We start from the raw sequence: 11,246 nt of genomic DNA, 5'->3' as shown, positions 1-11,246 counted from the left end.
AAAAGAAATATCCCTAAAATTCTTGCTATGTGAGCTCTATTGATATATTTTTTATTTAAAACATATCGAATGGTACCCTCCTTGAACTTTTGACCTTGTCAAGAAAATAAGAGGACTACTCGTAACTTTGGTTTGCTCCCCACAAGCTCTTACTAAAAGGTCGACCGGATGCATCTTGGGAAGTTGGTAGAACTCGGCGACAATGACTTGCGTGCAAAGGGTAAAAAAAGAAGGTTTATCACACAATCACCGATTCTACTCGGCCGGACAATTAATGATAATTGTGAATCATGTGATACGTTTTGACTTTATGGTGTGGACTCATAGGGATGAGTGCTATTTGTCAAAGTGATGAAACAAACAGATCTTGGGGTATACACACTCTCCGGATATTAGGTTTTCGGATTCATCTTCTTTGAGATCACTTTCATGGTAGATCATCGCGGTCGCGTGCTTTTCATTGCGACTTGCTACTTCACAGATATCATGATACGCGTGTGCTATGGTCACACGAACCATTTGTCTTATGAGACACACAAATGGCTAAGCATTCTACTTAAATGCTTCTCTTAGAAACCTTCTTCGCCATTGTGGCGAGTGGGAGATGTTGGAAATAAGGTTGGATAGACGCCCACCAAGATAAGGATAAACCAATCGAGTATAGGACTCTATCCTATCGATATTAGATGAGTATAGGACTCTATCCTATCCTATCAGATATTAGATGAGTATATGACTCTATCCTATCGATATTAGATGAGTATAGGACTCTACCCTATCGAGATATTAGATGAGTATATGACTCTATCCTATCGATATTAGATGAGTATAGGACTCTATCCTATCGATATTAGATGAGTATATGACTCTATCCTATCGATATTAGATGAGTATAGGACCACTATCCTATCCAATATTGAGGAGGTGGGAACCTCTATAAATAGACCCCCACCTCTCTCATATTGATCATCCGAACAACAAGAAAAGCTCTCTCCTTTAATGGCACCTCAACATTTTCTAAAGTAGAAGCCCGGTAATTTTTGTGGAGATTCCATAGGTGGTATCCTCCCAGCCATTGTCAGTTCTTGGTTCTTGGTTGGTGAAGAAAAGGTTGCTTCCGCTTCATGGTTGGAACTTGACTCCGGCAAAGTTAAGAAGAAGAAGATCTTGAGTGTGCCAAGAACATCTTCTCCTGTAGATCAAAGCTTGGAACTTCAAATTGAAAGCCGCGTGACCAAGGTACGATCTTCCGTTTCCATTTCTTTGCTATTTTTATGCATGTGGTATAACGTAATTGTATATATCGTAGGAATCATGCATGAGATATCGATAAAATCCTACACCAAGGATTACATCGAGGTTTGGTGCGGTTTGTAAGTTATGGCAATCTGTTTATCACGACATTCGCCGCTATATACCCCGCCAAGTTCCTATGCTCATGCTTCCTACTCAACTTCGGCGACATTAAAACACAAAGTTTGTTCAACATTAATGAGAAAAGAGTCTACAATTCCAAGTTACATGTACCCGTAATTTGCACATCCGTGGTTCTAGCCGTGGATGGTTGGTAACTGCTGACAACCACGGTAATGTTTGTCTACTCAATCCGTTCCTATCCGTTGATAATGAGATTCATCTCCCTTCTATTGAAACTTTGACAGATCGTCTTGAAAAGCTTTTTGTCCGCCCGACCAAAGATCGATCCCAACTTTCTAGTCATGGCAATCGGTGGTCTCGAAGGTAGATTAATCTTCTGCAGCCGGTGACAATGCTTGGACCCACGTAAACTTGGATTATGAACCCGGTGAAAGACATTATTTGTTATCGAGATCGGTTTTACTTTGTCGATCATAAAGGACATGTTTTTCTTGTGACCTAAACAATTCCAAATGAGCCCATGCCGGCAACCGTCGCACCATGCCCTTTTAGTCGTGAGACTTTTACCCCAAGTATCTTGTAGTAGTCTGGCGGGGATCCGATACTAATTACAAGGGCTATGGAAAATCGTTCTTGTGACTTGGATCGGTTCCTATTCAAAGGGCTAGGGATATGGGCATAAACAATGACAATAACGATGACAATGACTATAACAGAGAGGACACGTTGATTTTACTCCCGAATTTCTTGTCTTCAAACCGGACCTCGTTGAGCTTAAAGTGGGTTGAGATGAAGAGCCTTTGCAATCGTTATGGTGTTTGTTGGTATCGTACTCCATCTCCCTATCACCTTCCAGGACTTCCCGGATGGAAACCGAATTGCATCCATTTGGTCGCATCCTTCTCCACGTATGGATGGAAATATGAATCATGAATTGGGAGTTTTCAACATGGATATCAAACGATATGAACCACTTATCCTATTGGAGTCCGGGCTTCGTGAATACTGAATTTAAATTGAATGATGAAACCGAATTTAATTTGATGGACAAAATTGAATTTAATTTGATGGACAAAATTGAATACTGACGAAGTGAAAGCCATTACGAAGTGGTGTCCCCAATTTTGATTGAGCCGACCATTGCAAGTTTGCAACCACTTTGGAATTGAATAATCTACCTTTCAAAGGATATCGATCTGACCGCTTACCCGTTTGTGTGTGCTCCGAATTCAGATTTACCCCATGAATCGCCTACCACTCTACCCTATACTCTATAGTCTATACTAGCTTGTAGGTTTGAAAACTTGCTTAAGAACATATACAAATTTAAGTGACAAAATCGTTAAACCGTCCTTTAAAACCCACACTTTTAATTGGGAAGAGATCCGGTTGTAATAGTTTACCTAATTTAGAATTGTGATTCTCATTTTAGTAGGAGAAGGATTCCCGTTTTAGTTTTGCTTGAATTTTCCTATTTAATAGGGAAAGAAATTCCCATTTTAATAACGATGACATGGAACAACCGCTTCAAGCATAAAGTGATTAGATAGCACAAAATATGCACTCTTTTACCGTGATAAAGACAACTCTTAATTATTGGGTTTGTTTAGGTTTTGTCCTCCTAAATAATGGATATTTGGGGTTTGGTCCACACTAATCAACTTATTAAGCTTTGGTTGATTTGTTAGTTAAGATGATTTAGGAGCAAAGCCTAATAAATCGATTAGTCTTGACCTAATAATTATTTGGTGCCCGAGAAATGAAATTTGAGGGTGAGTTTATAATTAATGGAAGTGATATATATATATACTATCTTCATTGAGTTCATTCTAGCATCGAGCCACGGGGACAATAAAGGTGTAGACCATATCCAAATGACAGTCTAGAGTATGGGGCAGCGAAGGTATTGATAAAGGCACGATATCAAGAACCCACGAAGTCACGCCATGCCATTGCAAGCAAAAGATTATGTAAAGATTTTCAAACCAAAGAAGCAGTTGTTGAAATTCTAAAGTTCATGAAAGTACCATAGCAACGCGTTACACTTTGTCTTCATATTCATAGTAGAAGCCCATAAGAGCATTCCCAATGCAAACAACAATTTGTTACCTCCACATCACAGCCCACATAGGACTATTTTCCCTCATAGCTATCTTGTTGGTGAAAAGCTACCGGACATTGCATAGCAACGAAATGCGACTTTAAAATTCAAACCGGATGTTTTATTCCGTCGACTATATTTTTTGAGACCGAGGCGGAATGAAACATCCCGCTTGAATGTAAAAATGAAAAAAATATCGAAAAAAGCGTGCGAGATGGAATGAAACATCACGTCAAAAAAAATGTGGAAAAACACGAGGGACGGAATGAAACATCTCGTCCGAAGAAAAAAAAATGCGAGGAAAGGTTCCGTCCGAAGTTCACAACAAAGTAACTATCTCAGTAGCAAGTGCTACGAGTACTATAGAAAAGTGCATAGATAGCATGCCCAAAACACTATGAATTTTATTTTATAGCATTTAAAAAACGCTATTAAAGGCTATGCTATCCTTTTATTAGTAGCGTTTTTCCGAACCACGCAATGTATTTGATAACATTTTGTTGTAAACGTTATGCTTTTAATTGCGTTTGTTTTTGGCGCTGTGAACGTATCTATAACGTTTTCTTATAAGTGCTATAAATATGATAGCGCTTTATTTTAGCGCAATGAAAATTTCAATAGCGTTTTCTTATTAGTGCTATAAATATGATAGTGTTTTATTTTAGCTCAATGAAAATTTGATTGCGTTTTTTATATAAGCGCTATGCATTTCAATATCGTTTTCTTTAGGCGCTATCCCTATTTCCATAGTTTTTTTTTTAATTATAAATTTTGGAGACCTATGTAACCACCACCTATGCAAATATACATTTTCAATGGCGCTGAATTATTGTTGTAACCAACTGTGCAAATATACTTTAAAACCTAATACACAATAAACAAAAATAACTTCATTCGTTAATAGCTAAAATATAGTATTCAATTCCACGTACAAGGACAAAACAACAAAAAAAAGATATAGTATTCAATTCCATTGTACAAGGACAAAAAAAAAAAAAAAACGGATTCAAGTTTTCACAAAAGTTTCTTTTGGTAAGAAAAGAAAATGCTACATCGGCTTACTTCAAGGTGGTAATCGATAAATATTATGTGCTTTGAAGGCCCGCAATTCGCGGTCCCTTTAGCATCTCCCACTGTTGCAATTCAAAATTTTTTCTCCAAAGACGTGGTTCTGCGTTCACAACTTCCTCTACCCAAACTTTGGAGGCATTATCTCCAAGAGGTACACCATATACCGGTTTAAAAGGATCGTCACTCTCCCAACGTCCTTTAGCAACTAATTCATGTGGAGCCGCCCAATTCAACAATTTGCACTGTCGTCCATGTGACTAGATTTCCAAAACAAAAGAATAGTCTTAGGCACACATTACATTACACCATTATACATTAAACCTGTAGATGGGACTCGACTTATGAAGTTTAACTAATTTCAATATACAAACCATAAGTTAACATCAAATATGCCAAACTCTTGCATAAAGAAATATTTTACCTGTAGAAGAGTGGTTGAATGAGTAGTTTGTATACCTTGATCATTACTCCCTATGCCTTGACCCTACCCAAACAAAAAGAAAGTCAGTATAATAACAAAGTATAATAACTCCTTATGTCCTCTCATGTTTCAAGTTTTGCATGCGGGTGGAGATAATCATATGGTTCGCACTGCTTGTGGATTATTGCAGAGAGTTCAACTGAAGCAAAGGTTAGGGATATATATATATAAATATATTTACTTGTGGAAGAGTAGATGGAGGATTACTTTGTATTCCATGATGCCTCCCTATGTCTTGACCCTACAAATTAAAAATATATCCATAAGCGAGCAGCCTTTTGAAGTGCACAATGAGTTTCTTGTCGACGGACCCATACACAACCAACTTGCATATATTCCCCTACCAATCTTCTTAAGCATTCGATCTCTAGCTAGCCCGTTAGTTAAGCACAAAATGGCCTCACAAGCATGAACGAATTAACATTGCCAAGGAAACAGATGAGCCGATACACAAAATGAACTTAATTAACATTGCACCATGTACCTCTCGTGTTCGGGTTATACTTCCATCTGCGAGGAGCGATTGGGGCTTTCTCGGATTTTATTAAAACACAAGTACTTCATCAATGTTAAATGAAATATGGAGAATAGTGAACTAAATAATGTAATACATCATGCAATGGCCAACAAGGGAGCTAACTAACCTGGGGTTTCCATCCAAACTCATCATGGCAACGGAAAGTAGCTTCATTTACTGCCTGTTGCTCTAATGCAAACCTTGTTGCACCTCTATTAACTCCAAAAGTGAACCTGAAGAAAATATATAAGAGAAATGGAAAGTAGTAGTACAAGAATGGAAAACAAAATAATTTCAAACTAAGCTCTATGTTCTGAAACGTAGTCAATAGGTCATCAATAATATCCAATCTATTAATCATCCTACACTAGAATAATACTAATTGCTAAAATCTACTTGCAAAAGAATATTCTAACCGAAACCACAATCTAAGAAATAACTAAAGAAACAAACATACCCAAATAACCCGCTCAACTCTCAATGGATCGAGTCTATATCGATCCACACTGATTAAGTCGGCCATGAAGTATGGAGTAGGATTGCTGGAGAGATTTAGGAGAAGGCTAGACCTAACAGAAGTCGGACCTGATGAGAGTTGGGCAACCAACAAAGAAGACCGAAAGATCGAGGTGCTGGAAATTGTCTTAGGACTGTATGAAGGTCAAGAGAATGAGTAGAAGGAGTTAATTAGATACAACTTAACTAACATGGAGGGAGGAGTGATCGGGAATGAGAGAAAGATCCAGCCAGAGGAAACGCAAGCCAGAACAAAAGAAACGCAAGACACAGTGAATAAAGTTGCGAGTTTGAAGGACCAGGGAGAACGAACTCGAGAAACATTACATCCAGGAAACAAGAACATTACTGGAAATGCGCAGAGAAAGCAACAACCACCAACAACGAAGAGCTCTTGGGCTGATGATATCGGGCAAGCTGGGGAAGATAGTTCGGGAACTGCAAGTGGAAGTGAAGAACAAGCATTAGAAGCCCAGCAGAACTATCGGATCAAAGGAGGAGAAGGTGGAGGGAAGAACACAAACACAAACACAAACACAAACACAAACACAAACACAAACACAAACACAAACACATGATTATACCAGACTCGGCAGTGACCCAACAAGCAACGGCGTACGACGAACGAAGCCGTTAACTTAACGCGCACCATTTTCTTCTTTGGGTAGAGTTCATCTTTAGCGTTGTTCTTTTAGGTGTAGTTCCATCAAGGAGTAAACTCCTCTCTACTCGAGTTCGGTTTGTCACCGTGTGTTAGTATAGCCGTGTTACGGTGAGTTAGTAGTAGTAGCTTGGTGTGAGTAGATGTTAGTCGTTGTATCGATCTTATGCATAGGAAGTCTTTGTGCAAGAAGCTACTGTAAAAGCTCTCTCCTTGCTAGCTAGTGGTTGATGAATTCTTGCCGGGTAGCTTTGCCTACGCCTAGTCGATATTCCTCTATCCGGTTGTGTAGTTAGCTCCTAGGTGCGCCTTTGAGTTATCAGAGAGTTGGCTGCTAAGCATTAAATCTGATGGAGTGTAGTGAAGGAGTTCTCCCCAAAGAGAGGCCCGAACGTAATAGCTTAAGTGATTGTGCATGGTCTGCCGTTCGCTCAAGGAGTTCTTTGCAAGTGTTTTCTTCTTGCCACCGCTAGCGATTGAGTTCCTCAACGGCTAGCTCCACTATGCCTACTCCGACTAACGAAGACATTGGAGACTAATCAGACTTTAGATGATCTAGAGGCATGCTCTCAAAGTCGTATACTCTGATTTTAGGACTTTGAGGCCTCGAAAGATCGACTTTCTACGATGATCCAAATCCCGGGAGGAGGAGGTGGCGAAGGGCGGCGAACAACGACTATTCCAAAGAAATTATGGTTTTAGCGGAGGCTAGCCGGAAGGTTTCGAGGCCGGGCTTCACTAGAAGCGGCGGGGGCTTCTCGTCGACGTCGATTGATGATCTTCATGTCGCTAGAGCTGAGCGAATGAATGAATCGAATCTGAGGCCTTATGTTTCGCAAAACAAGTCCCTACTTGTACTCTATGTACTAACCGACCGCTTAAAAGGGGCGTTAATTCAATCCCTTTCTTTTTAGGCTTACCCCTTACTGCCCCATGTCTCCCGAAGTTTTCCCGAGAACCACCGAGGGTCCAAGTCAATCCTACTACTAATTTGATTGCTCGTCGAAAATCCCACTCCGAAATAGGTGGGTTTGCTATGGGAGGCAGTCGATGATGCGGAAGTGATCGGCCGCAAAGGCAATAGGTAAGAGAACTTGGAATATATCAAGCCAACAATGGTGGATGGGCAAGCAACAAATTATCAAGTCCAATCAGTTTGACAATATTAAGAAGAAATATATGAGAAGTTGGTAGTTGGAAGTTTCATCGGAAGAAACCATGTTTGGTTGAAGAAAGATCGGGATCATGGCAAGCAAAGGAAAGGGCAAAACGAACACAAGATGCAGATACAAGAGAAAGGCTCATTGGAGGTACGGGTAATGAGAGTGAAGGATGGCGGTCACCTATCACGGAGACACATGGTGAGGGCGAGACTGAACACAAGATTTCGAATGTGGAATGCGGCGCAAAATAACACCGAATTGCGAATGTGGACTATGAGCGAGATGGGCGATGCCTATCCATCAAGGCATAACAATAGGCGGGGAGCATACTTGAATCCTCCGATGAAAATGATATCGAATAGGCAAAGACATCTGCTAGCTACAAGTGGGAAGGAAGGGGTTAGATCCAACTTCGAGAGACGAATTGCGGGTAAGTAAAGATAAACAAGTTATTAACCCAAGAACTATAAATTAAAGGATTGGCGCACACCCTTACAACACAGCATACTTATAAGTGCGCGCCCCCTCGAAGTCTCTGCTGAAGATGATCATGAACGAATGCAGTATTTTCTCCTGGTACAAGTGGGAAAGGAGTGGTGAGGGCCACGCCTAATAACCTTAAATGAGTAATGTGGCATGTTGGAACATTAGAGTGTTGGGTATGAGATACCTAAGGCAAGCAAAGAAATGGAGGAAGAGCATACAAGACATGCAAGCAGAACTTGTTTTTCTTTCCTTAATACATGTGTATAGGAAAACCATAACAAAGAGCAGAGAGGCATCGGCCACAAATGTACCTACTATGAGCTTCATTGATATTATACCTAGTTCATAATTTCACCAACACCTTAAGAACACTAACTCTAATCTTATAGCCCTAGTGCATCATAATGACCTTTTTAACTCGATAAAATATCACGCCATACCAAGTAAGCCACAAATTACCCCCGCTTGCAAAAATAAATATTTTACCCCGCGGGAGTAGTTTGTATGCCTTGATCACCACTACCTATGTCTTGACCCTAACTAGAAAAATAGAACCATTAGTTAGTTGTTAGTCTACTAATTAAGATATGCACTACCTAAACACGTAATTTGCGTTCTTTTTAGGCAATCAAGCGACAATATTTGACATCCATGTTGGATAAGTCACGGGCCTTATAAAGTTAACACAAGAGACGGTCGATTTAGATCTTTCACTTTCATCTTTCTATCGGGGCCATCCTTCGGGCTTTTCTCGAACTAGTTTTGCATTGGGATCAATGTCGAGTTTATGACAAGCCACCAAAGGATCTATACCAGGCATTTGCTCTATTCGCCAAGCAAAAACATGATTATTCTTCCGCAATAACAAAATAAGCTCTTGTCTCTCCGCTTCTGGAAGTTCGGTTGAAATAAAAGTAGTCTCTTCAGGGAGTTGGCCAATTTGAACTTCTAAAAGTGGATCGACTGTCGGGGGTCCTTCAACATTTCTATTAGCAGAGTAAACTGAAGGTCCCGGATGCTGTAATTGCTATTTGACGGCGTTGGAACTCAGAATAGTTCATCCAACAACTTCAGACTTCTTATAATCATCGAGAACATTGTCATGGAAAATTAGAGATCCCAGTTGATCGATGAGCACCTTATAGAATTTTTTATTGAATGGGAACTTGATGGCTTGATGATATGTTGAGACGACAGCTTCCATATAATGAATCCAATCGCGACCAAGGATGACATTGTAAGGGGATTTACAATCCATCAATAGGAAATCAATATTGACTTCCTTTTGCATAAGAGTGACCGGGAGAGACACCTTTCCAACGCAATGAGTAGCGGTACCATCAAAACCAACGATAGACGATTTTCGGGGGTGATCAAGTTATCAATAAAAGGAATACTACGATAACACCCGAGAAAACATGACGCTTAGCTGAACTACCGTGTCGATCATTATATCGTTAGACGCCGATACACGGTGATATATCTGCCAGCTTATCACGACAAAGATCATGATGAGGAACATGCACGCCCATTAGATCTTGGTCGAGTGAAACATAATGGTTCATCTTCAATAGTCTCCGTCACGAAAACCTTCCACGAAATTGATCCCGTTAACCGTAAGAATTAGACGGATATTTGACTTTAGAACGGCGAGCATTTTTTTCCACCGAGTATTGGACAATGAATCAATGATGGCATGTCCAACCTTAATGACATTGTGATCGCTGATAGTTAAAGCTTGAGTTGTTACTTTCTTCTCGCACATATTGATCAAGTTTCCCATTCGCGCAAAGCTTTTCAATTCTTCCCCGCAAAGACCGACAATTCTCCGTCTCATGACCATAATCATTATGAAATTTGCACCATAACGATTTATCACGAAGTTGTTTTAGTGTCGCCGCTAAGGGAAACGGCGGAGTGAGCGGACTCTTATCCTTGATTTTGTCGTAAACTCAGTATATTTGGTATTAAACGGAGTTAATTCAAAATCGATAAAAGGCTTTCCTATCCCCGCTCGTGGAGTCTTCTTTCTTATCACGGAGGCTTCGACCGGGTTCTTTGTTGATCAAAAGTCGAATTCTTACATTTTATTTCACTGATCATTGAAATCCTTTCCTTTATTATCTTTGTCACGAAGTTCGAGCGACCATGTCGTCTTCAACATTAATAAATTGTTGAACTCTTCATTTGGTATAACACACGCCGGGAAGATGGAATATCCCTAACAAGAGAGTTGTATAACCCATCTTTATCAAACAAGATAGCTTCTTTAAAAGCGTAAACCACCATTAGATCGGATTGTTCAGAAATCTCAGCTGCAGCTTGGCGGAAATGAGCGATAAAACTACGGAGAGTTTCCTCACGTTGTTGGTTGATGTTGAAAAGAACTCGGACTCCATTTGGACGTTTTAGATTATGATGAAAACGTCTTGAAAACTTTTCGGTTAAGTCCTTGAACTGATGAATAGAGCGCGGAGGTAATTCGCTAAACCATACCAACGCTTCTCCTTTTAATATAGAAGGGAAAATTTTGCATTTTATAGCATCATCACCTCCCGATAAAACCAGTTTGTTTGTGAAATTAATCACATGAAGCATAGGGCAACCCTCGACATCATCATATTGATCAAACTCTGGTTGTTTGAAGTCTTTGTTATGAGTAGCCCTTTGGACGGCGAGAGAAAATTTGTCCAAAATACCATCTTCAACTGCCATATTTTCTAGTGTCGATTCAAAATGATCGTTGTCCAGAAGAGCTTTTTTAATCATTTCTCTGACACGTTAAGGAGTCATCAGATCCGTATCTGTTAGATCGTAATTATAGTCACGATGATGCCTATGGGAGCGAACGAACGAGAAGAAAATGATGAAGA

The 11,246-nt window shown here is 39.9% G+C and overlaps 1 long non-coding RNA gene across 1 annotated transcript; it reads right to left on the bottom strand.

The window, feature by feature from the left end:
- Positions 1-4,605: 4,605 nt before the first annotated feature.
- Positions 4,606-5,279, bottom strand: LOC147474000 (uncharacterized). Its single transcript, XR_015210181.1, has 3 exons — positions 5,238-5,279; positions 4,971-5,033; positions 4,606-4,806 (listed from the first exon to the last, which is right to left on the bottom strand). It is a non-coding gene; the product is annotated as an uncharacterized LOC147474000 (long non-coding RNA).
- Positions 5,280-11,246: the final 5,967 nt, after the last annotated feature.

The sequence above is a fragment of the Coptis chinensis genome, unplaced genomic scaffold (genome assembly GCF_015680905.1).
Source record: "Coptis chinensis isolate HL-2020 unplaced genomic scaffold, ASM1568090v1 utg1407_pilon_pilon, whole genome shotgun sequence".
NCBI lineage: Eukaryota > Viridiplantae > Streptophyta > Magnoliopsida > Ranunculales > Ranunculaceae > Coptis > Coptis chinensis.
This window is presented reverse-complemented; position numbering and strand designations above follow the sequence as displayed.